Source organism: Pseudophryne corroboree, chromosome 2, assembly GCF_028390025.1.
Source record: "Pseudophryne corroboree isolate aPseCor3 chromosome 2, aPseCor3.hap2, whole genome shotgun sequence".
Lineage (NCBI taxonomy): Eukaryota > Metazoa > Chordata > Amphibia > Anura > Myobatrachidae > Pseudophryne > Pseudophryne corroboree.
The window spans coordinates 795,069,482-795,096,297 of record NC_086445.1 but is presented as its reverse complement, the minus strand read 5'-3'; the positions used below and the strand labels follow the sequence as shown (position 1 = coordinate 795,096,297).

The 26,816-nt window shown below is 44.2% G+C and overlaps 1 long non-coding RNA gene across 1 annotated transcript in view; it reads left to right on the top strand.

Annotated features, from left to right (window-relative positions):
• Positions 1–26,816, top strand: part of LOC135048839 (uncharacterized) — a 422,430-nt gene that overhangs the window by 24,983 nt on the left and 370,631 nt on the right. Inside the window, exon 2 of the long non-coding RNA XR_010240645.1 lies at positions 3,997–4,118. This is a non-coding gene — a long non-coding RNA (uncharacterized LOC135048839). The remainder of the gene's footprint in view (positions 1–3,996; positions 4,119–26,816) is intronic.

The window sequence follows — 26,816 nt, the reverse complement described above, 5'->3', positions numbered from 1 at the left end:
CAGTTTGCGAAATGACGTGTGAAAAATGACGAGGGGTAATTGCACTTGACAAATGCAAGGAAAATTTCACGCTGATTATGTGACTTCTGCTGCTAGTGCCCTTTCCTTTCAGTTGATAAGCATTGCCGTATGTCACCAGCTTGTTCTGCAAATTTGACACATCTTTATCCTGGCCTGAGGAAATTCATAAATATATATATATATAATGGCGTGTGTGTGTGTGTGTGTGTGTATATACAGTATATATATAATGTAATTATTACGATTGTTTTTTTTTTCCTTCTCTGGACTGTATCCTTTATCCATGATAACTCAGATTACTAAATAAGAATCCCGTTGCCGCCGTCCTATTTTTGCAATTCCAGTGACATTTTGTGGAGCTCATAAAAAAACATGTGACTGTTGCCTTGGATAATGTGCAAATTGTGCCACAGAGTGTGGCTCTTAAGAGGTGAAGGGTTAAGTCTGGTTAATGAGGCCCTGGTATTGCGCTACAATGGTCCTCTTTATAATCTTTGTTTCTTCATCACGCTGACTGTTTCTTTCTATTACAAGACATGCATTTTGCATTGAGCAATAGTAGCTTTGTCTAAGGCTTTCTCTGAATAGGAAGAAAGACAGGCATTTTTATTTAACCTAAATTTGACAGGCCGATAGGTGCGCTGCAGCTTAGCAACATACGTTAGCGTTAAAACTGAACAGAAGCACTCAGCCATATAGCAGCTCTCCTAATTATTTTAATGGCTGCTTCGCAAATCAAGATAAACCACTCTGGACAAAAAAACAAATGCTTTTAGGTAAATATGAAATTCACCTCCAATTTATCCTATGTAAACAATATGGTTGGATGATTTTGTATATGTTATAAACAAGGTTGTATATTTACGAGTCTTTCCTCCTTCCTGAATTTTTTTTAAATGACTTCACATTTTAATGTTGGGACTAAATAAGGCACAAACCCTGACTGACAGCTTCAGGGGTCAGTGGAGAATTTGATTTTGGGCCCCAGGGCATAAACTGAATCCAGAATAACCTGCAGATTATTCAAATTACATTTAATAAGATGGTGGTTAATGTATCATGCAGTTGAAAAAAAAGTGGAAATGTGTGTCAGGGGAGAAGTTGTCCATAGCAGCCAGTCAGCATTGAGGTAACATTTATATAGTGCATTCTAGAAAGTGATAGGTAGAAGCTGATTAGTTGCTATGGGCAACTAATCCACTGGTCCACTTCTTCATTCTTTTCTCTGCTTATTATATCAGCCCCATGTTCTCTTATTCTAGATCAATGGTTATCAAACTCTGTCTTCCAGAACCCCTAACGGTTCACGTTTTCCAGATCACCCAGCAGGCGCACTGTGTATAACCAACTGTCAGATTGTAAAAAACCACAGGTGACCTGGAAAACGTGAGCCGTTAGGGGTCCTTGAGGACCGAGTTTGTGAACCACTGCTCTAGATGAAAGTTGATTTAGCATTATGCTCTGTTCCTCTCTCTGGTCCTAAACATAAACCAGAGTGCCACAGGTTATTTTTTTTGCAGCCTTGTCATTTGGCGGACAGATGGATCACATTTATGCTATATATTGGGTGGTATTCCAACCAAGCCAAATGGTCAAATTGACCGTGTATGGACTGCTTAAGAATAGTTGTCCAAATGCTAATCATGCACAGTGAGTGAGCAGTGTCTCTCCTAGAAAAGGTCAGAAGGTGCCTGATTCCACCTTATATCATGCCAGCCAGTGTGACCTTTTCTATTGAGATTAGGGCCTACAGTAGATTCACTAAGTGCCGACATTTGCGAGCCACTAATTCATGTCAGGTTCCAGCCCAAAATTTAAAATGCCAATAATATTAAATGCAAAATACTGTATGTCTGCTTTTCTATTTACTAAATTTGCCATTTTACATTTTGGGTTCAAACCCACCTGCTAATGGATTTCCTAGTTATATCATTAAATACTTTGTGAACTTTTTTATGGTTTAGTAAACAAAAGAAATATCTTCCCTAATGAATGTCTAGTCATTTGTTAGATAAACTCTCAAGCAGTTGTTCCATATTTGGGGGGGTTAGATGTCAATGAGAAGCGAGCTACGGATTTAAACACTCAGTTGGCGAGATAATGGGGTGGTCTGTGCATTCACGGAGTACTTAGTAAACTCGGACCACCAAAGATGATGAAGAATCTGAAGCAAAGGTACGTTTTATATAGTCTCTCTAAACATATTTTTTTTTAAATGGAAACATCAAATGTTGCCAAGGGAATCATTAAACAGAGAAACATTCCATTATGGTCAGAGTCATGTATATATGCTGGACTGCGCTGTTGCTGTAATTATGGCTGCAAGCGAAACCATAGTGACTCTGAAAAAGGAGTGATTTTTGGAACATGTTTGGCAGAAGCTTCAGTGACTAAGATAGCTCACGATAGATAGATACGGTGTCTAAAGTGTTATCAGCAAGGTGGCTGGAAAACTGCAAGATTGTCATAACTGTGTATAGATTATTTTTCTTTTAATACACTCGTATCTGCATTCCCCATAGTGTTCTCTATGCTGTTTCTTACATATATGTGTGTGTGTATGTATGTATGTATGTATGTATATAAAGATAGACAGATATCTCTGTCATCAGATAGGTGGTCCAGCTGCTCTTGAGGTGGCGAGAGTCATCGATTTAGGCCTGCCAAAATTAATCAGAGTTTGCAACGCGCCCAAGGAATACTTTTCTTACAAGCAAATGCAATGTTGCAGCACAGCAGCAAGTGAAGATGCTGCTGGGAATTGCTCTAAGTTGTGTATAAATGCCCTGGTGCATGTGCGGTCACATATTTTCCAGAGTCACACGCAGATGGAATTGCATGCATCAGTACCACTTCTTGCAAATACTTTTAGCTGTGGTATTTCTCTTACAGTGAAAAACATCTATTGCAAATTATTTAATGAGTAATGTAGATCGGACTGGATCTCCGAAGAATGACAGGTTGACGGAGCTGTGTAAAATAGTCCTTACTCTTAGGACGCTTAAACCAATCTATGAACAGTTATAGCCTCCAGGTAACTTCCGGGGGTAAACTGGCAGGTGTAAGGTTCTACCAGCTGCATAACATCTACAGGCAACCACATATCCTCTGCAGGGACTTTATACTTAATAGATTGTCAGACAGTTTTGCTTTAGCTATTAATACACAGTGAGCATACTGTCCTTTAATCGTCTCTTCTCTCCTGTAAATAAATCTAGAGCTGACAGTCTTTCCTAATATGTAATGTCTTCCATTCCCCTTATTAATTTAGTTGCCCTTCTCTCCAGTTTCAGGACATCTTATTAGTGAACTTGCTCCCAAACTTGAGCTGCATATTCATGGTGAGTGCTACTTATTCAAACACAAATTGCAGTCAGTCCTCTGATAACATCTGTTGAACAGTATTATCATTATACTATCGCCGCAGATTTCCTAAGACCCTCTATTTTAGTAAACATAAGCAGTTCACAAGGCTTTCTATTGGGGGGGGGGGGGGATCTGTCCTCGGTAGATTATACTTACACGTACACGGCCGTGCTAACGTACTGGTATTCCACAACACGACATAAAAGCAGTGGTCATGGTTCCACCACTTTTCTATTTTGTGATACTGTGCCAGAACTACATTTTGCTGCATGTGATTTTGTATTGGCTAATTAATTGCATTGCTCAGAATGAATGCATTCACAATTCTCACAAATGTCCCTGAGTCATGTCATCTGTAAAGTATGATGTTATGTAATTCGGCAAGAAGGGCCTGTCAGTGTCAAGTTACAGTAAAACGGGCATACTACCACTTGTAATGCTTTCTCCTGCATTAGTGATCTAGAGCAGGACTCTTGTAGACACGGAATGTAAATTAACTTCACGATCGCGTATTGAGATTCTTGTTTCAGTTCGCTTATGGTCTGCACAGTCGCCTTTGAAGTCGATATACCTGTTGTTTCTCTAAGGTTCTTTATTTTTCCTTTCTAGATGTCCTATTCTATGCAGTAGGAAGCAAAATCATATGAAAAGACTGACCTTTCTTACTCTCGGTGTCACAGGCTATTTGCAAAACCAACGTTTATTCATCAGTAAAGTACGAGGGGTTTGCAGTAAGTTTCCAGATGTGCAGTGCATAGGTAAAGTAGACACAATATGACTGTCTGGATGTGAACTGTAAACTCTGAGTAAAGTTCTTCTGAAATGACATGGCACAGAGCCATATACAGTATAGGCAGCACTGTGTACAGTATATAGGACCTGATCATGACTCGCACACAAAGCCGATCATCCTTGCAAATGGTTAACGTTTTTCAACTGCATATGTGTCTAAGGGGGACATGTACTAAGCAGTTAGAAAAGTGGACAAGTGAGCCAGTGAAGGAGTTGCCCATGGCAACCAATCAGCATTGACGTAACATTTATAATTTGCATACTATAAACAAAAACAGAGCAGCTGATTGGTTGCCATGGGCAACTTCTCCACTGGCTCACTTCTCCACTTTTATCACTGCTTAGTACATGTCCCCCTCAGTAGCTAAAAGTTGCACAGTGCATGTGTCCCATGGCATGTGCTCTCAGAAATGTATTGTGTGTCACTAGGAGGTGGCTATTCAGATGCACGAAGATTTACCGTCTTAATGGCATGTTATGGGAGTGTCGCGGGCATGTTGCATAACTGGTTGAGAATAGAGACACTTAATCGCTCACATTGGTGACCATTCTCTGATGGAGAATCTGCACCGAGCATGGGGAAAGTGCCAGCTTCGATGGTGCATTCGATGGTAGTGTATAAAGATGCACCTAGGGGAATCGGTGCATCGAAAGACACACAAAGTAGGCGTTACAGCTCTGGAACAATCAGATGTACGGCTGTACACAAGTAGAAGGCTGATACTAGCATTAGCATAAAGTCACAGATGCGGCAAGTGTAAAAGATACTAAAACAATCACTGCAACGTGCAACGCAGTTAATTTTTGGTGAAAAGCGATATAAAATGTATAAGTAAAAAAAAATGCTGGTAATAAGTTATAACTGAGTGTTTCTAAAAATCCCCCCTCCCCCAAATAAGCACAAATAAATACTTGGCAAGACAATCTCATTAACAATTGATGTGCGTTCATGATAAAGTGTCGGCGTACTTGGTGGTGCTTTGGAGCAGGACTAACATGCAGGAACACAGTGAGAGCTTTTGCAGGCTGAGTTTGAAAGAGCTTCCGACACAGGGAGTTTCATTAATTTGTGCAGGATAAACCGTCCTCAGTGTGGCTGCTGCTTTTCTATGGAGAAACACAGGAAAAAAATAAAGTAAAATGCTCCCTAAAGAACCATGAAGGGAAGACTTTGCTGACTCTTGTATTTGTTCCAGATGAATTTTAACCTTCTGCAGACAAAAGACCCCCTGTTCAGTACATTCTGCAGCCATCTTCCACTTGCTTGGAAGTTTCTAAGCCCCATCTGCACGAATGTTTCAGCTGTACTCTTAGGCAATGGAAAAGCTCATGTCATCACAGAGAATGAAATACACATACCAGCAGAATAGTATGCCGGGGTTATGTATGGTATCATAAAGCCTACTGGTATTCATTGTAAACCCAGGGCTTAGCACAAAAGAATCAAAGTAATATTTTTAGTTAATTTCTGGATTAGACAATATATTGAATAACTATATAACTATAACATATACGGTCGAGTCACATTATTATGACCACCAGCTAATAGCCAGAGTAACCGTCGTGTGCAGCACGGACAGCAGCTAGACGGGCTGAACTGTCCTTTTAGATACACAAAAGCAGATAATCAGCCCTTTTTGCAAATCTGATAAATCGCCCCTTTTACCCATTACAGCAATGATTGATAAGTGTGCAGACAGCCTATCACACCTTATATACCCACCAAGCCAGCGCGTGACATGTGAAATACTTCATGGGCTACTCGCTGCCGACATCAAGTGTAGGAGGTGGTCATAATAATGTGACTCGACCGTTTGTATACTGTATGTGTATATTTAAAATGACAAAGAAAAGGTGGTACTCTTGGCGTATCTATAATGGGAGCAGGTTGTGCACACAGGCTCTCTCTTGTCTTGGACTACACCTGGTAGCACTCCGTGTTAGTAGCAAATAATTATTCCAACCAGGGAATGCGATAAGCACTGCTGGCGGGGGTGCCACATGCAGGGGGACACCATAGGCGTAGCTATACCAATGGGGGCCCCACAGCACAATTTCTATGAGCCACCCCTCCCGGCTCAAACATCTCCTCTGTGGACTACCCATGGAGACACCATTTTGCTTTTGCAATCCATGCTGAATCAGGCCCTATTTCTCTTACTGACCGATATGTTAGGAAGCTGAAATTTAACATAGGTATTCCTCAGGTAGGAAATAGGAAAATGACATAATCAGAATTATAATAAACCTCCCCTAAGGGGATGAAAAGGAGGTTGTCATAATGAAGTCATTACCCATGCGTGGCTTGCGTTGGGTGAACGATAATGCCCAAATGGACAATCGGTTGAAAATTTGGATTGCACCTCCAGAGTGTAGAATTTAATAAACTACAAAGATGGCTCCTCAGGTAACGGCAAGAACAATGGATTAACATTTGCTTACATTAAGATGTCTCAAATTTACATCTCTATAGACTTACCAAATTATTAACACTCATTTATATTTACAACTGTTAAATTCAGAAACTCCCATGCGAAGAATAGGTAGAACAGCTAGTATATATAATCAACAATGGCAGATTTTTTTTTAAAAATGGATTAGGTCCTAAAAGGAAGATTTTTCTTTTTACATCTTATGCAATGTCATGAGCTTAGCTGGTCTTGCTGGGAAGCATTCGATATCCCGGCTGTCGGGATCCCGGTGCCGGTATGCTGACAACTATTCTCCCTCTTGGGGTGTCTATGACAACCCTGGAGGGAGAATAAATAGCTGGGCGTGCGTGTCCGCAGCGTGGTGAGCTCAGTGAGCTCGCAAAAGGCTCTTTTGCACTCGCCCCACTGCCGGCATTCCGGCGGTCGGGATCCCAGGATATCGTAGTAGACCCGGTCCTGCCCACCTCCTCTGCTCTGGTATGCTGCATGCAGTGTGTAGGCTGGTGCTACTTACAAATGATTCAAGTCAACATGCCATGATTAGCCAGATACCTATTCTCCCCTTCTAGTAAGTCTTCTTCCCTGTTCTGTCTCTGCATTGGAAACTTGTCCTCTCCCCCCTCCCACTGACCTGCACTGTCACACTTGTGTACACCAGCACCGTCCTCACACTGTCACACATTTGCATAAGGAGATCCGGCCCATACTTAGGACCTGATTCCAATTTGTACACAAAAGCATATGTAAATGCAATTTTTCAGCTTATGGAATAGGGAAACAATGCAGCTACACTAGAAACATCACGTGGCCTTCAGCAACTGCGTACACATTTGCAGCATCGACAAAGAAATGAAAAACACTGACTCCGTGAGTCTGGCTGCGGGAGCAGCGATGCTGCTGCCTTGTTATCTACATATGCTATTGCAGCTGGAGCTAGAAACATGCCTCATTAAAACGCCCATGATATGCCTGTGTTATTTCCCCTTACTTTGGACTCCCTCCTAGCTTTGCCCTCTTCCTGCATATACCTCTAAGGCAATTGTGGATTCTCAAAAGGTGCTGGATGCTATCATTCACAGGGGTAGATGTAAAATTACTCGTTATGGGGGAGAAGTGGTATCAGCGCATGTTATACCTTTCAGAGATAGTGCGAAACATGGATACTCTATAACCAATTTTCTATATATTATAGCTGAAAATTCTGAATACAAAAAGGTAAACTTACTAAAGATTCTAAAAATGAAAAATGGTGATGTTGCCCATAGTAACCAAACAATCAGATTATGTCTATCATTTCTCAAATACATCCTAGAAAATGATAGAATCTGAATGGTTGGGCAACATCACTACTTTTCATTTTTAGAACCTTTAGTAAATTTAACCCATAGCATCTATAGATTCATCTACAAGCTATATTTATATATTTTCTAAGGCACAACTGATGCCACCACCACCAACTAATGGATGTTACTGGATAATGGGGGAATGAAATAGGGTGTGAGAATCAGGAGGTGATCAACCTGGTTTTGCCATGTAAATAATTGTCACTTTCAAAAAACAGGAAAACGCTCACAAAATCTCTCACGTTCTGATTTTCACACCTATTACATTCCCCCATTATCTAGTAACATCCATTAGTTGGTGGTGCTCCCAATAGTCACACAGTATTTGCAAATGTATGGAAGGAGGAAGAAGACTATTTGCTTACACACGTGTGTATTACATGTTGGTCTGATGTATTATAATATATGGAAACTATTTTGGGATTAGATCATTGCGGAATCTCACCTTTATTCTTGAGGAAGCATGTTGTAGCACCAGGTGACCCGAGCCTCCTAATGCTCTTGAGTCAGCTGGTGGGGCACTCAGCGTGCAGAAACCGTTTTCAGGAGTATCAAGCAGATGGATACCGATGAGATGCCTATACCCTTCTCTAACTGGGCCACGGTAACCCTGGTATCCAACTCAATCATGGCCCGCATGGCAACAACCTTGTCCTCGGTGATGGCGGACACAGGTTGGCCGCAGCGCTCCTCGTCTTCCACAGAACGTCTCCCATGCCTAAATTGTGCAAACCACTCAAACACAGTGGTTCGGGATGGTGCTTCCTCCCCAAAAGCAGCTCACAGCCGGTCAAAACTCTCTTGCTTTTGCAGACCACTCTTGTAGTCGTAGAAGATCATGGCTCTCCCGTGGCCTCTGTTGAGCTCCATAATGAGTTTGGGAAGGAAGTGATCATGCTTACTTCTTCGATGTGCAGTGCTACTTATGTACGGTTCTGTGTCTTGACATATCACAAGAACTGTATTCAGAGATTACAGTTCATCACAACCAGTCAGATTGAGTCTACTTTGTGCACCGCACATCTGGAAATTTACTACGCACCCCTCGTACTGTTACAAGTTAATTCAAGATTTTAAGCAACTTTCATACATTGCAAGAAAGATGTTACAGAGTAAGCAAGTATAGGGGAGCGCCACCGTATGGAGAGAATGGCAAGTCTCCCCATGGTGCAGAGTGTGTGACCCATGGACCCGTGTCCACACCCTGCACCCATTATAAATACGTCACTGTAGCAATAAAATGTCACATTTGTAGTCTTGCTATTATAGTAGAAACTAGCTCAGTCTGTCTAGTTCTGGATTAGTATTTGAGAATGGGTCTATCGGTGCACTCATTAAAAATACAGGATGGCACCTCCATCTCTGCCAGTTCCTTACTGGTGCGGAAGTTCTTTTGTGGCATAGAAATGGCTCTGCACTACCAGGAACACAGATGGAAATGCACACTCTCCACCCCATTTTCTAAATACAAAAACCTTGCTCAACAAAATGAAATATGAAACCTGTTTTTGTGCCTTTTGGACTGATTCTTCTGTAGTTCAGTGGGAACGCCTTTACTCTGGCAAGCTCCTCTCCTCTACCTGTTACTGTAAATATTCTTTAATATGATTTAGAAACTTATGCCCCCTTGTCGTCATCACACCATCCCAAAAGTACAATTTTGCAGATTGAAATCACAACCAGCCCAAATTTGTATTTTTGCAGTGGAGTGGACATTTTTCCCTTTGTAATGACCTCCAATGTAAAAATGGAGAACAGCCAGTTGTGTTCCCCATCATAATACAGAATAGTGAATTTTATCACCATGATTATGTATAATGAGACACCGCTTACAAATTTGTTTTTAAATGTCAGCAGTGCAGCTGCATCATTTGGTTATGCTTAAATTGCCTCTGGACACCAGGATTACTATTCTTATTCCTGTACTTATACCCCAGATAGCTCCTAGAAACAAGAAGGCAGAAACTCGCTAAGCATGAAGAGAAGGAGAATTGCTGGCGGAAGATAAAGATAACTGTTGAGGACATGCAGCTCTCAGCAATGTTGCAGGTCCCTGTGAATGAGAGATTTCCGTTCACAAGACCTGGCTTGTTCAATCTATGTCCTGCCCTTGAACTGACAAGTAAATATCTGCCTCCAAACCAGAGAGTGAATCAGATGTAAGCAGTAGAGAGAAATGAAAAACAGGAGACTGTGCGGAGGAATGTGAAGTTTATGTTTTATACTACAATGGTAAAGCCTAACAGTAGAAATCTCAGAGAGCACACCTATTATTTCAAATGCTATACGCCCACAGCATATTTATTGCACCTCGCTTCATTATGCTCAGGGGAGCATTTACTACTTGTTCTGTCCTAGGGCATCATGAATAACAACTGCCCATATCCATCTGTAAGACTAGTTGTTATTGCACCCACTGTGTCCTCCCTCTACGACGAATTGTAGATATTACACGGAAGACATAGTTCTGATAATATGTCAAAGCAGGAGAAACATGATTGTACTAAGTACTGGCTGTACTCTGCAGTACATAGACCTAAGCCCCCAGACAGAATGAGACATTCTAATTACAATTCTGCTTCTCTCATCAGTGTTATGGTAGAACGGGTCCTCTTCCCATAAACTGTCTCACTCAAATCTGCATTACATAATGGCTCTGATTCAGATGCGGTCGCACCTTTGATGAGCGCAACTGAGCGATTATTGGTAGACTGTGCATGTTTTGTGACCGCAGTGCGCACGTGTCAAGGTGCCTTTTGTGATGCCGCTCGCAGTAAGGAATCAGTCGCAGAGTGTTTGACAGGAAGAGGCGGTATGGTGGGTGGTAAAGAGGAGTGTCTGCAAAAATGTGGGCACATCGTGACCTTTTTAGGGGCATATCTATGCACGCAACTGCAATCTCGTACACATGAAACATTGCACCAGCATTGCAGCTCCCGCAGCTAATCTGTGCTTCCATGGAGGCACTCAGGGAGCCGATGTTCCTCGCATCTGCGTTGCGGCTGCGATGGAGCACACAGTTGCTGAGCATGCTGCCATAGCTTCAGTGGGTGTCTCTGTTTACTTATGGATGGCTGCTACACTTGAGATGCCTCACAGTTCCATCACTAAAAGAGATCGTCATTGCCCCCGCATCTGAATCAGGCCCCATATGTCTATAGCAGGCCTGGATAACCTTCGGCTTTCCAAATGTTGTAAAACTACAAGTCCCACATATCCTCCCCCTACACACACTTCCCTCCCATTTGAAGCACCCTCCTACCTAATTCCTGCTGTTTATGTTAGCAGGCAGGAGGTGGGTGCTATTGGCAGAGCCTATGAATGGTATAGGTGGCAGCGGTGTTCAATGGAGGTTAGTCCACATGGTAGACAATTTTACCAGGGATGGGTTTATTAACTAATAGAAAGCAGGGGCAGAGTAACACAGGGTTAATTAGTATGCAGCAGTTGCACAATGCAATATCTCCAGGTGCAGCCAGGGATATGTGGGGTCAAAGCAGGTGGTATAGTACACACCTATATGTGTGTGTGTGTGTGTGTGTGTGTGTGTATGTATGTATGTGTATGTGTGTATATATATATATATATATATATATATATACAGTTCAAAAGACCGGCACTCCTTTGATATATAAATACTTGCGTCCCGGTTAGAGATGAGCGGGTTCGGTTTCTCTGAATCCGAACCCGCACGAACTTCATGTTTTTTTCACGGGTCCGAGCAGACTCGGATCCTCCCGCCTTGCTCGGTTAACCCGAGCGCGCCCGAACGTCATCATGACGCTGTCGGATTCTCGCGAGACTCGGATTCTATATAAGGAGCCGCGCGTCGCCGCCATTTTCACACGTGCATTGAGATTGATAGGGAGAGGACGTGGCTGGCGTCCTCTCCATTTAGATTAGGGTTGAGAGAGAGAGAGAGAGAGAGATTGACCTGAGGCTGTGATACTGTAGAAGAGAGTGCAGAGTTTAGTGACTGACGACCACAGTGACCACCAGACAGTGCAGTTGTTTGTTTTATTTAATATATCCGTTCTCTGCCTGAAAAAAACGATACACACAGTGACTCAGTCACATACCATATCTGTGTGCACTGCTCAGCCCAGTGTGCTGCATCAATGTATATATATATCTGACTGTGCTCAGCTCACACAGCTTATAATTGTGGGGGAGACTGGGGAGCACTGCAGTGCCAGTTATAGGTTATAGCAGGAGCCAGGAGTACATAATATTATATTAAAATTAAACAGTGCACACTTTTGCTGCAGGAGTGCCACTGCCAGTGTGACTAGTGACCAGTGACCTGACCACCAGTATATATAATATTAGTAGTATACTATCTCTTTATCAACCAGTCTATATTAGCAGCAGACACAGTACAGTGCGGTAGTTCACGGCTGTGGCTACCTCTGTGTCGGCACTCGGCAGCCCGTCCATAATTGTATATACCACCTAACCGTGGTTTTTTTTTCTTTCTTTATAGTCATACTAGTTACGAGTATACTATCTCTTTATCAACCAGTCTATATTAGCAGCAGACACAGTACAGTGCGGTAGTTCACGGCTGTGGCTACCTCTGTGTCGGCACTCGGCAGCCCGTCCATAATTGTATATACCACCTAACCGTGGTTTTTTTTTCTTTCTTTATACATACATACTAGTTACGAGTATACTATCTCTTTATCAACCAGTCTATATTAGCAGCAGACACAGTACAGTGCGGTAGTTCACGGCTGTGGCTACCTCTGTGTCGGCACTCGGCAGCCCGTCCATAATTGTATATACCACCTAACCGTGGTTTTTTTTTTTTTCTTTATACATACATACTAGTTACGAGTATACTATCTCTTTATCAACCAGTCTATATATTAGCAGCAGACACAGTACAGTGCGGTAGTTCACGGCTGTGGCTACCTCTGTGTCGGCACTCGGCAGCCCGTCCATAATTGTATATACCACCTAACCGTGGTTTTTTTTTCTTTCTTTATACATACATACTAGTTACGAGTATACTATCTCTTTATCAACCAGTCTATATATTAGCAGCAGACACAGTACAGTGCGGTAGTTCACGGCTGTGGCTACCTCTGTGTCGGCACTCGGCAGCCCGTCCATAATTGTATATACCACCTAACCGTGGTTTTTTTTTCTTTCTTTATACATACATACTAGTTACGAGTATACTATCTCTTTATCAACCAGTCTATATTAGCAGCAGACACAGTACAGTGCGGTAGTTCACGGCTGTGGCTACCTCTGTGTCGGCACTCGGCAGCCCGTCCATAATTGTATATACCACCTAACCGTGGTTTTTTTTTCTTTCTTTATACATACATGCTAGTTACGAGTATACTATCTCTTTATCAACCAGTCTATATATTAGCAGCAGACACAGTACAGTGCGGTAGTTCACGGCTTTGGCTACCTCTGTGTAGGCACTCGGCAGCCCGTCCATAATTGTATATACCACCTAACCGTGGTTTTTTTTTCTTTCTTTATACATACATACTAGTTACGAGTATACTATCTCTTTATCAACCAGTCTATATATTAGCAGCAGACACAGTACAGTGCGGTAGTTCACGGCTGTGGCTACCTCTGTGTCGGCACTCGGCAGCCCGTCCATAATTGTATATACCACCTAACCGTGTTTTTTTTTTCTTTCTTTATACATACATACTAGTTACGAGTATACTATCTCTTTATCAACCAGTCTATATTAGCAGCAGACACAGTACAGTGCGGTAGTTCACGGCTGTGGCTACCTCTGTGTCGGCACTCGGCAGCCCGTCCATAATTGTATATACCACCTAACCGTGGTTTTTTTTTCTTTCTTTATACATACATACTAGTTACGAGTATACTATCTCTTTATCAACCAGTCTATATATTAGCAGCAGACACAGTACAGTGCGGTAGTTCACGGCTGTGGCTACCTCTGTGTCGGCACTCGGCAGCCCGTCCATAATTGTATATACCACCTAACCGTGGTTTTTTTTTCTTTCTTTATAGTCATACTAGTTACGAGTATACTATCTTTTTATCAACCAGTCTATATTAGCAGCAGACACAGTACAGTGCGGTAGTTCACGGCTGTGGCTACCTCTGTGTCGGCACTCGGCAGCCCGTCCATAATTGTATATACCACCTAACCGTGGTTTTTTTTTCTTTCTTTATACATACATACTAGTTACGAGTATACTATCTCTTTATCAACCAGTCTATATTAGCAGCAGACACAGTACAGTGCGGTAGTTCACGGCTGTGGCTACCTCTGTGTCGGCACTCGGCAGCCCGTCCATAATTGTATATACCACCTAACCGTGGTTTTTTTTTCTTTCTTTATACATACATACTAGTTACGAGTATACTATCTCTTTATCAACCAGTCTATATATTAGCAGCAGACACAGTACAGTGCGGTAGTTCACGGCTGTGGCTACCTCTGTGTCGGCACTCGGCAGCCCGTCCATAATTGTATATACCACCTAACCGTGGTTTTTTTTTCTTCTTTATACATACATACTACTACGACATCTCTTTATCAACCAGTCTATATTAGCAGCAGACACAGTACAGTACGGTAGTTCACGGCTGTGGCTACCTCTGTGTCTGCACTCGGCAGGCAGTCCGTCCATAATTGTATACCACCTAACCGTGGTTTTTTTTTCTTTCTTCTTTATACATACATAGTTACATAGACATCTCTTTATCAACCAGTCTATATTAGCAGCAGACACAGTACAGTACGGTAGTTCACGGCTGTGGCTACCTCTGTGTCTGCACTCGGCAGGCAGTCCGTCCATAATTGTATACCACCTAACCGTGGTTTTTTTTTCTTTCTTCTTTATACATACATAGTTACATAGACATCTCTTTATCAACCAGTCTATATTAGCAGCAGACACAGTACAGTACGGTAGTTCACGGCTGTGGCTACCTCTGTGTCTGCACTCGGCAGGCAGTCCGTCCATAATTGTATACCACCTAACCGTGGTTTTTTTTTCTTTCTTCTTTATACATACATAGTTACATAGACATCTCTTTATCAACCAGTCTATATTAGCAGCAGACACAGTACAGTACGGTAGTTCACGGCTGTGGCTACCTCTGTGTCTGCACTCGGCAGGCAGTCCGTCCATAATTGTATACCACCTAACCGTGTTTTTTTTTTCTTTCTTCTTTATACATACATAGTTACATAGACATCTCTTTATCAACCAGTCTATATTAGCAGCAGACACAGTACAGTACGGTAGTTCACGGCTGTGGCTACCTCTGTGTCTGCACTCGGCAGGCAGTCCGTCCATAATTGTATACCACCTAACCGTGGTTTTTTTTTTCTTTCTTCTTTATACATACATAGTTACATAGACATCTCTTTATCAACCAGTCTATATTAGCAGCAGACACAGTACAGTACGGTAGTTCACGGCTGTGGCTACCTCTGTGTCTGCACTCGGCAGGCAGTCCATAATTGTATACTAGTATCCATCTCCATTGTTTACCTGAGGTGCCTTTTAGTTGTGCCTATTAAAATATGGAGAACAAAAATGTTGAGGTTCCAAAATTAGGGAAAGATCAAGATCCACTTCCACCTCGTGCTGAAGCTGCTGCCACTAGTCATGGCCGAGACGATGAAATGCCAGCAACGTCGTCTGCCAAGGCCGATGCCCAATGTCATAGTACAGAGCATGTCAAATCCAAAACACCAAATATCAGAAAAAAAAGGACTCCAAAACCTAAAATAAAATTGTCGGAGGAGAAGCGTAAACTTGCCAATATGCCATTTACAACACGGAGTGGCAAGGAACGGCTGAGGCCCTGGCCTATGTTCATGGCTAGTGGTTCAGCTTCACATGAGGATGGAAGCACTCAGCCTCTCGCTAGAAAAATGAAAAGACTCAAGCTGGCAAAAGCAGCACAGCAAAGAACTGTGCATTCTTCGAAATCCCAAATCCACAAGGAGAGTCCAATTGTGTCGGTTGCGATGCCTGACCTTCCCAACACTGGACGTGAAGAGCATGCGCCTTCCACCATTTGCACGCCCCCTGCAAGTGCTGGAAGGAGCACCCGCAGTCCAGTTCCTGATAGTCAGATTGAAGATGTCAGTGTTAAAGTACACCAGGATGAGGAGGATATGGGTGTTGCTGGCGCTGGGGAGGAAATTGACCAGGAGGATTCTGATGGTGAGGTGGTTTGTTTAAGTCAGGCACCCGGGGAGACACCTGTTGTCCGTGGGAGGAATATGGCCGTTGACATGCCAGGTGAAAATACCAAAAAAATCAGCTCTTCGGTGTGGAGGTATTTCACCAGAAATGCGGACAACAGGTGTCAAGCCGTGTGTTCCCTTTGTCAAGCTGTAATAAGTAGGGGTAAGGACGTTAACCACCTCGGAACATCCTCCCTTATACGTCACCTGCAGCGCATTCATAATAAGTCAGTGACAAGTTCAAAAACTTTGGGTGACAGCGGAAGCAGTCCACTGACCAGTAAATCCCTTCCTCTTGTAACCAAGCTCACGCAAACCACCCCACCAACTCCCTCAGTGTCAATTTCCTCCTTCCCCAGGAATGCCAATAGTCCTGCAGGCCATGTCACTGGCAATTCTGACGATTCCTCTCCTGCCTGGGATTCCTCCGATGCATCCTTGCGTGTAACGCCTACTGCTGCTGGCGCTGCTGTTGTTGCTGCTGGGAGTCGATGGTCATCCCAGAGGGGAAGTCGTAAGCCCACTTGTACTACTTCCAGTAAGCAATTGACTGTTCAACAGTCCTTTGCGAGGAAGATGAAATATCACAGCAGTCATCCTGCTGCAAAGCGGATAACTGAGGCCTTGACAACTATGTTGGTGTTAGACGTGCGTCCAGTATCCGCCGTTAGTTCACAGGGAACTAGACAATTTATTGAGGCAGTGTGCCCCCGTTACCAAATACCATCTAGGTTCCACTTCTCTAGGCAGGCGATACCGAGAATGTACACGGACGTCAGAAAAAGACTCACCAGTGTCCTAAAAAATGCAGTTGTACCCAATGTCCACTTAACCACGGACATGTGGACAAGTGGAGCAGGGCAGGGTCAGGACTATATGACTGTGACAGCCCACTGGGTAGATGTATGGACTCCCGCCGCAAGAACAGCAGCGGCGGCACCAGTAGCAGCATCTCGCAAACGCCAACTCTTTCCTAGGCAGGCTACGCTTTGTATCACCGCTTTCCAGAATACGCACACAGCTGAAAACCTCTTACGGCAACTGAGGAAGATCATCGCGGAATGGCTTACCCCAATTGGACTCTCCTGTGGATTTGTGGCATCGGACAACGCCAGCAATATTGTGTGTGCATTAAATATGGGCAAATTCCAGCATGTCCCATGTTTCGCACATACCTTGAATTTGGTGGTGCAGAATTTTTTAAAAAACGACAGGGGCGTGCAAGAGATGCTGTCGGTGGCCAGAAGAATTGCGGGACACTTTCGGCGTACAGGCACCACATACAGAAGACTGGAGCACCACCAAAAACTACTGAACCTGCCCTGCCATCATCTGAAGCAAGAAGTGGTAACGAGGTGGAATTCAACCCTCTATATGCTTCAGAGGTTGGAGGAGCAGCAAAAGGCCATTCAAGCCTATACAATTGAGCACGATATAGTAGGTGGAATGCACCTGTCTCAGGCGCAGTGGAGAATGATTTCAACGTTGTGCAAGGTTCTGATGCCCTTTGAACTTGCCACACGTGAAGTCAGTTCAGACACTGCCAGCCTGAGTCAGGTCATTCCCCTCATCAGGCTTTTGCAGAAGAAGCTGGAGACATTGAAGGAGGAGCTAACACGGAGCGATTCCGCTAGGCATGTGGGACTTGTGGATGGAGCCCTTAATTCGCTTAACAAGGATTCACGGGTGGTCAATCTGTTGAAATCAGAGCACTACATTTTGGCCACCGTGCTCGATCCTAGATTTAAAGCCTACCTTGGATCTCTCTTTCCGGCAGACACAAGTCTGCTGGGGTTGAAAGACCTGCTGGTGACAAAATTGTCAAGTCAAGCGGAACGCGACCTGTCAACATCTCCTCCTTCACATTCTCCCGCAACTGGGGGTGCGAGGAAAAGGCTCAGAATTCCGAGCCCACCCGCTGGCGGTGATGCAGGGCAGTCTGGAGCGACTGCTGATGCTGACATCTGGTCCGGACTGAAGGACCTGACAACGATTACGGACATGTCGTCTACTGTCACTGCATATGATTCTCTCAACATTGATAGAATGGTGGAGGATTATATGAGTGACCGCATCCAAGTAGGCACGTCACACAGTCCGTACTTATACTGGCAGGAAAAAGAGGCAATTTGGAGGCCCTTGCACAAACTGGCTTTATTCTACCTAAGTTGCCCTCCCACAAGTGTGTACTCCGAAAGAGTGTTTAGTGCCGCCGCTCACCTTGTCAGCAATCGGCGTACGAGGTTACATCCAGAAAATGTGGAGAAGATGATGTTCATTAAAATGAATTATAATCAATTCCTCCGCGGAGACATTGACCAGCAGCAATTGCCTCCACAAAGTACACAGGGAGCTGAGATGGTGGATTCCAGTGGGGACGAATTGATAATCTGTGAGGAGGGGGATGTACACGGTGATATATCGGAGGGTGATGATGAGGTGGACATCTTGCCTCTGTAGAGCCAGTTTGTGCAAGGAGAGATTAATTGCTTCTTTTTTGGGGGGGGTCCAAACCAACCCGTCATATCAGTCACAGTCGTGTGGCAGACCCTGTCACTGAAATGATGGGTTGGTTAAAGTGTGCATGTCCTGTTTTGTTTATACAACATAAGGGTGGGTGGGAGGGCCCAAGGACAATTCCTTCTTGCACCTCTTTTTTCTTTTCTTTTTCTTTGCATCATGTGCTGATTGGGGAGGGTTTTTTGGAAGGGACATCCTGCGTGACACTGCAGTGCCACTCCTAAATGGGCCCGGTGTTTGTGTCGGCCACTAGGGTCGCTAATCTTACTCACACAGTCAGCTACCTCATTGCGCCTCTTTTTTTCTTTGCGTCATGTGCTGTTTGGGGAGGGTTTTTTGGAAGGGACATCCTGCGTGACACTGCAGTGCCACTCCTAGATGGGCCCGGTGTTTGTGTCGGCCACTAGGGTCGCTAATCTTACTCACACAGCTACCTCATTGCGCCTCTTTTTTTCTTTGCGTCATGTGCTGTTTGGGGAGGGTTTTTTGGAAGGGACATCCTGCGTGACACTGCAGTGCCACTCCTAGATGGGCCCGGTGTTTGTGTCGGCCACTAGGGTCGCTAATCTTACTCACACAGCTACCTCATTGCGCCTCTTTTTTTCTTTGCGTCATGTGCTGTTTGGGGAGGGTTTTTTGGAAGGGACATCCTGCGTGACACTGCAGTGCCACTCCTAGATGGGCCCGGTGTTTGTGTCGGCCACTAGGGTCGCTAATCTTACTCACACAGCTACCTCATTGCGCCTCTTTTTTTCTTTGCGTCATGTGCTGTTTGGGGAGGGTTTTTTGGAAGGGACATCCTGCGTGACACTGCAGTGCCACTCCTAGATGGGCCCGGTGTTTGTGTCGGCCACTAGGGTCGCTTATCTTACTCACACAGCGACCTCGGTGCAAATTTTAGGACTAAAAATAATATTGTGAGGTGTGAGGTATTCAGAATAGACTGAAAATGAGTGTAAATTATGGTTTTTGAGGTTAATAATACTTTGGGATCAAAATGACCCCCAAATTCTATGATTTAAGCTGTTTTTTAGTGTTTTTTGAAAAAAACACCCGAATCCAAAACACACCCGAATCCGACAAAAAAAATTCGGTGAGGTTTTGCCAAAACGCGTTCGAACCCAAAACACGGCCGCGGAACCGAACCCAAAACCAAAACACAAAACCCGAAAAATTTCAGGCGCTCATCTCTAGTCCCGGTGCCATCTAATCCCACGAGGGATAAATTGTATATAGTTCGCAGTAGCGGCACTCAGCAACGACTTCTCCAATGAATTAAAACACCATCACTCTGGATTATGTCAACGTTTCAAGATCATTTATTTAGACCCTTTCGTCAGGATACAAAGTGACTTTGTATCCTGACGAAAGGGTCTAAATAAATGATCCTGAAACGTTGACATAATCCAGCGTGATGGTGTTTTAATTCTTTGGAGAAGTCGTTGCTGAGTGCCGCTACTGCGAACTATATATATATATATATATAGAACAAGGTGGGTCCGGCACAGCCACTTGTAGAAACTAGTACATCGGGTGCCCTCACAAAAAGGCAGATAGCAGACACAGGGTGGTGCGGCACTCCAATGGTTCACAAAGGCAGAGGTATACCTCTGCCTTTGTGAATCATTGGAGTGCCGCACCACCCTGTGTCTGCTATATATATATATATATATATATATATATGTATGCTGGAGAAAAAGGTACAGGTGCGCTGGTGATCCTATAATGAGAGTTTGTCAGTCCACAGTGAATGAATCCCTGGGCTGTAGCACTGGTGTAACCAACACCGCTGCAAATCTCCAAATGAAGCTCAGAACTCCTTGAGCAAATTGTGTCTGGAAAAAATCAGGAGAATGCGCCCATAGTGCAGATAAATTTATTTCACACAAATTAAAAACAGGATATTCCATGGATTATAAAAGACTCGTACCATAAAAGACCCACTCTTTGGGCCAGTTAAAACACATGAAACAATCCACCAGGCGTTTCGTAGTTACTTCGTCAGGAGGCTGGCTTCTGACAAGTCAGCCTCCTGACGAAGTAACTACGAAACGCGTAGAGGCGGGGCTTGCCAGACGTGCGTCTTCTCCCACCCGGCTCACACATCCCGGCTGCTTCACTGTGAGTGACCTGATGAGTTCGGCTTCTACCGGCGCGGTGCATGGTCCGGTCTTTGACTGCAGCAGGTTTGGTGGATAGCCTGGTGGATTGTTTCATGTGTTTTAACTGGCCCAAAGAGTGGGTCTTTTATGGTACGAGTCTTTTATAATCCATGGAATATCCTGTTTTTAATTTATGTGTGAAATAAATTTATCTGCACTATGGGCGCATTCTCCTGATTTTTTCCAGATATATATATATATATATATATATTTATATAAAATCTCCAGTGGTGGCAGTGGGGTATATGATATGTCTAGTGGTGGCGACATTATAATATGCAGTTTATGTGCAGGAGACACTTGAGCGAGGAGAACTGTACATGAGCAGTAGCACACTTGGTCAGGGTAGGAGGTTGCGCCGGGTTGATGAGGAGACATTGCAGTGCAGTATTCTTTTCTCCTGGTGCTGCAAGTGTGACTCCTGCCCATGCAACATTACCAGTGTAACTAACATGCAGGATCAGCAGCCTTACATGTACAAAGTTGCTGGCAGCTTCTCCTCCCTACCAGAACCTGGTGTTCAATGAGGGTAGACTGCGCAAGGTATTAAAAATATGGAATGAATGACATGCCACTAATTCAATGTTTTAGGCATCACCTAACCCAGGCGCAGATCAAGAGAGATGAGGGCTCATGTGCAGCCTCCTTTCAGGACCCTCCTCTCTCTCTCTCACTAGCTTTTCCCACAGTAGACTCCAGGCAACTGCTCAAGGGCCGATATCCGAGAAAATGGCACAGGAGACATTTTCCCAGTCATTTCTATAGTCCACATGCACAGATATCCAGAAGCATGGCATCTCTGTCATGTTTTCAGTGAAATCTGCAATGCAAATCTACAGAAATATTGCACTTGAGCTATGTTTCCAGAGAGACTTGCACTGCTGATGGAGAATGTATTTTAATGGGTGTAGGGTGTGTGGTGTGGGCCCAGTCGGCCTATTTGCAGCACACCCTGCATTATAGATACACCCATGACCTAACCAATGATGGCCTAGACAATTGCCTAGGTTTGCCTAATGCTTGTGCCAGTCTTAAATGAATGGGTTGCTGGGACCGAAGGAAACAAAAGTGTAGGTAAAAGAGGATAAAAGGGGTAAACAACCGAAAATGTAAGGATTTTTGATATGAAAATATAGCTAAAATGACCTTGTTTTTTTAGTCCAGTGCAAATCCGTTAATGTATTGTTAAGTAGTGTGCTCTCTTGTGTACTTGCGCTCATGTGTGCTATCGGTTTTGTGTTTTTATATAGTTTGTGTTCATTTGTGAGTTTCTGTATGCATTATCTGCAGGTTTGTTAGCTATAGCCATTTATTTGTATTTCTATTTCCAGGAAGTATGAGTGCTTTGTGCAAGTCTCTGTTCTTGTGAATTAATGTATATTCTTGAAAAGGGGCAGAACTATCTATAATACAGAACTATGGGGCCCCTGATTAGTCACCGTATGACATTCTATTTTATTCTTTTTATTGGAAGGAATGGTAACCGGGGCTACAGTAGATTAACATACAGTAAGCGATGACGAAGCTGCAGCTCAAGTCCCCCATTCAGCAACAGCCCCGTGAGCAGAGCATAGCATTCCCTTTTTCTCCTTTTGAAACAATTAAGAGCAGACTGCACGGCTGACAGCCTATCTCCCTTCTCTGACCCTTATTCAATTGTCACTGAAGACATACATAGAGATGTTTAATTACAGGCATGAGTCTGCAGTGAAACAACTCTTTGCCTTCCCCGTTTCATAGATGGTTTGATCTGGCTCCGCAGGAGCCTATCAGTGTAACAGGACAAGAGCAGACATGCACAGCAAGCGCAGCTGAAGAAGAAAGTGTGACTGTCATGATGTGTGTATCTGTAGGTTTTTGAGTGTTGGGGTATTAAAAACAACTTAAGTGAGGATAGGTTAAAAATAGAGACAAGAGATGTGTAAGGATTAAATAAAGAGCTGAAGGGGGGAATTCAATTAAGTGCCACATTCAGCCAGCAAAGGGGTGAATCAGGCTGTCATTGCCGCCATTCAGACACCGTGTCACAGGCTAATCCTCCCCCTTCGCGCTTAATTAAATTCACCCCATTGTGGGGATAGGTTAAAAATGGGTGTATAGTATGTTATACCAGCGCTTGGGATCCCGGCGCCCAGCATACCGGCGCCGGGATCCCGACTGCTGGCAGGCAGCTGGGTGAGTGCAAAAGAGCCCCTTGCGGGCTCGCTGCAATCTGCACACTGTGGGCACAGTGGTGCACACTATTTATTCTCCCTCCAGGGGTGCTGTGGACACCCCAAGAGGGAGAATAGTTGTCGTATGCCATCTGATGGGATTCCGGCATTGGTATGGTGAGCGCCGGAATCCCAACAGCCGGCATATCAAATGCCTCCCATTAAAAATAGAGGCATGAGCATATTTACTTAAACCCTGCCCAAATTTACTAAGATCAAATTGTAAAAAAAATACCAGAGGAAGCTCTGTGATAATAAAGCCATCTTTAGATGGCATTATTAGAAACCCTACCCCCTCTCAATTCTCCTACTCCTGGTCCACCAGGGGAAGGGAGTCCCCTTCTGTGATCAGGCATGTGTGTCTGATAGACCACAGGCTGATCACAGTGTAAACAAAACAGAATAAAAAAAAAAAGTAACACTTACCTGCACTCAAGGACTGGTGATCATTGATTGGGTGAGGCCAGCCGGTCGTCTGATCCTGTGCTCTGTAACCACGGTCATAAAGTAAGGTGAGATGCTGTGAAGTCCTGTCCTGTATCTCTGCTCGCTTTACTTTTTACAATACTCTGATAAATATGTGGAGAGGATTCACAGGGACGGAGCTTTCTCACATTTATTCAATTATTGCATTGCTAATTTGAGCGATTTTATCATATTACATCTGCATCTCAGATGCGGAGTGTGCTAAATATGCCCCTAAGTGTAATGTGCAGCCCTTTCTAATGTTAGAGTGCCACCCATGTTGTCCCTGAAGTGTATCAGGTTGCCTATCACTGGCACTTGCAGTAACCCTATCAAGGGTATCCGCAAAAGTAACTATCTGCCAGTCTTTTCTGCGAACAGCTGACTATTTTAGAAGGATTGTGACGGTAAATGTACAACAGCAATCCACTTATTAATGCCATTTTTCAAGTATTTTTTATATTGTATTTGTTTTGTTAAGTTTTTTGCTGAAAGTAGAACTACAAACCTTAACCAGGCTTATAATTCCTGTGCACATGTATGAAGAAGCAAACACTCAGTGCTGTCAGGCAGGGCCGGATTAAGGGCCATATGGGCCTGGAGCTGAAAATGTTCAAGGGCCTATTGTGAAAAGTGAAGGAGCTGTGGGGGTCATTCCGAGTTGTTCGCTCGTTGCCGATTTCCGCTATATTGCGATTAGTCGCTTACTGCGCATGCGCAAGGTTCGCAGAGCGCATGCGCTTAGTTATTTTACACAAAAGTTAGGTATTTTACTCACGGCATAACGAGGATTTTTCATAGTTTTGGTGATCGTAGTGTGATTGACAGGAAGTGGGTGTTTCTGGGCGGAAACTGGCCGTTTTCTGGGAGTGTACAGAAAAACGCTGGCGTTTCTGGGAAAAACGCGGGAGTGTCTGAAGAAACGGGGGAGTGTCTGGGCGAACGCTGGGTGTGTTTGTGACGTCAAACCAGGAACGAAACGGGCTGAGCTGATCACAGTGTAGGAGTAAGTCTCGAGCTACTCAGAAACTGCTAAGAAATTTCTATTCGCAATTCTGCTAATCTTTCGTTCGCAATTCTGCTAAGCTAAGATACACTCCCAGAGGGCGGCGGCTTAGCGTGTGCAATGCTGCCAAAAGCAGCTAGCGAGCGAACAACTCGGAATGAGGGCCAGTGATCAGAGCAGTGTGGGCGTGATCAGAGCTGTGTGGGTGTGGCCAGAGCTGTGTGGGTGTGATCAGAGCTGTGTGGGTGTGGCCAGAGCTGTGTGGGTGTGATCAGAGCTGTGTGGGTGTGGCCATAGCTGTGTGGGTGTGATCAGAGCTGTGTGGGTATGATCAGTGTAGTGTGGGTGTTGCCAGAGCTGTGTGGGTGTGACCAGAGCTGGGTGGGTGTGATCAGTGCATTGTGGGTGTGGCCAGTACTATGTGGGTGTGTACACATCATACATTATGAGCAACAATGTCAAAAATATGTAAAAGTATAACAATTGCATAATTTTGTGAGGGAAACAAAAATATAATTTTAATAGTTATGATTTATGGCCAACCCTATGTCCAGCTGGTAGCTGGTCATTATCATGCTGTCATGATGATGGTCCAATTTTTATGTGGAGGCCTGTAGCTGTAGCTCCACCCATCCCAGTGTTAATATGGCCCTGCTGGCAGGAAAAGCAGTACAATTCCTTTTACTGCAGCCAACCAGTATAGATGGAGAGCAGAATATAACTCAGCAGGCTGAGACATCTTCTTAGTAATAATTGCGTCAATACTTGATTTCCTATCACTGCAATAACTGATGATAGTTAACGTTGGTTATTAGTTCTTAATAATAAATAGACCCATAAATAAGATAAAGAGAAGTAGCATGAAAGGGGAGCTCCCTTCTTTGCAGGAATGAACATCAATTTTTTTTTTTTCTGCAATAGAACTGATTTTTTTATCATTTCTGAGGTGTGGACATATTATAAACCTTCTATTTATACTTTTATGGAAAAGCACATTTCTAGGCAGTCTTGACTAATCTAAAACACTTTCCATCATACATATCCAATAGTGTATGCAGTCATGCAGTAAAGACACAGGGCAGTGTGACCAGGGCTGCCACCCAGGATGATTCCCTATACCATAGAGATATTGGGGTCAGTGGAAGGATTTCTAGATGGGGGTTTCCAAATGCAGTCCACAATTTCCCGCTCTGCGGAACATTGGAGATAGCGGTAGAAGAACCTAGTAACGACCTTGGCCATTAATGTACACATTGGTCTTTTTATACACTGGATACTGGACTTTGGGCCTAAATCAGACCAGCGTTCGCAGGCTGAATGCCGGTGAAGTGTGACACTTGCAGAAGCAGCACTGCGCGTGCACACACGGTGAGATGTGACGACATCTCACTTGTGTGATCGCCTCTGCCTGATTGACCAGCAGAGGCGGTCAGGGCGGGTGGGGGGGGTGCGGTCTGGACAATGGAGGCGTGTCTGTACCACTTGCGGTGTGGGTCGCAGCGGCTGCGTGACGTCACTTGCAGCCACTATGACCCAAAACATGGTGGGTGTCCATCTGCCTTCGCAGCTAGGCTGCGTAGGCAGGGGGCTACTTGACAGGTGCGAAAGCATCACCGCCGTGCAATGTTTTCACATATCTGCAGAGGGGTGGGGTGGGCTGGTTCCGGCATGCGGGGCGGACTTGACCTGTGCTTGGCGTCCGCCCACATGCCAGAGATTTTGATCGTAGATGTGCGTTTTTTCACACATCTTTGATCAGGTCTGAATTAGACCCCTTATACAGCATCAGTTGCAGTTTTGCTAATTTAGCCAAACTGCAACTGGTAAAACTCACATGCTGGGGGCTAACCAGCACAAGGCAAGATGGCCCAGTATGCTAATTGCCACCAACGATGCGATAGCAATGCAATTATGATCGCATTGCAGACCCAGCAAAATAAGGGTAGCCCTCTGCCTGTGCAGCCTGACTGCGAAGGCAGGCGCACCACCACCATGTTTTTTCTCGTAGCGGCCACGTATGACATCATGCGGTTGCCCCGAAAATGTCCCAGACCCGCCCGCATTTCAGTCAACACGCCCCCACAATGCCACCCCCGACCGCCCTGCAAATTCCCAAAAAATCACTGCCATGCACACGAAGAACTGGCCCGAAACTCAGGAAAATGCAATCGCATCGCATTACCGACTGATGCTGACTAAGACCCACTGCATGGAATACAGTATTAATTTTTAACATTCTAGATGGTCTATGGGTATAGATCAGTGTTTTTCAACCGCTGTGCCG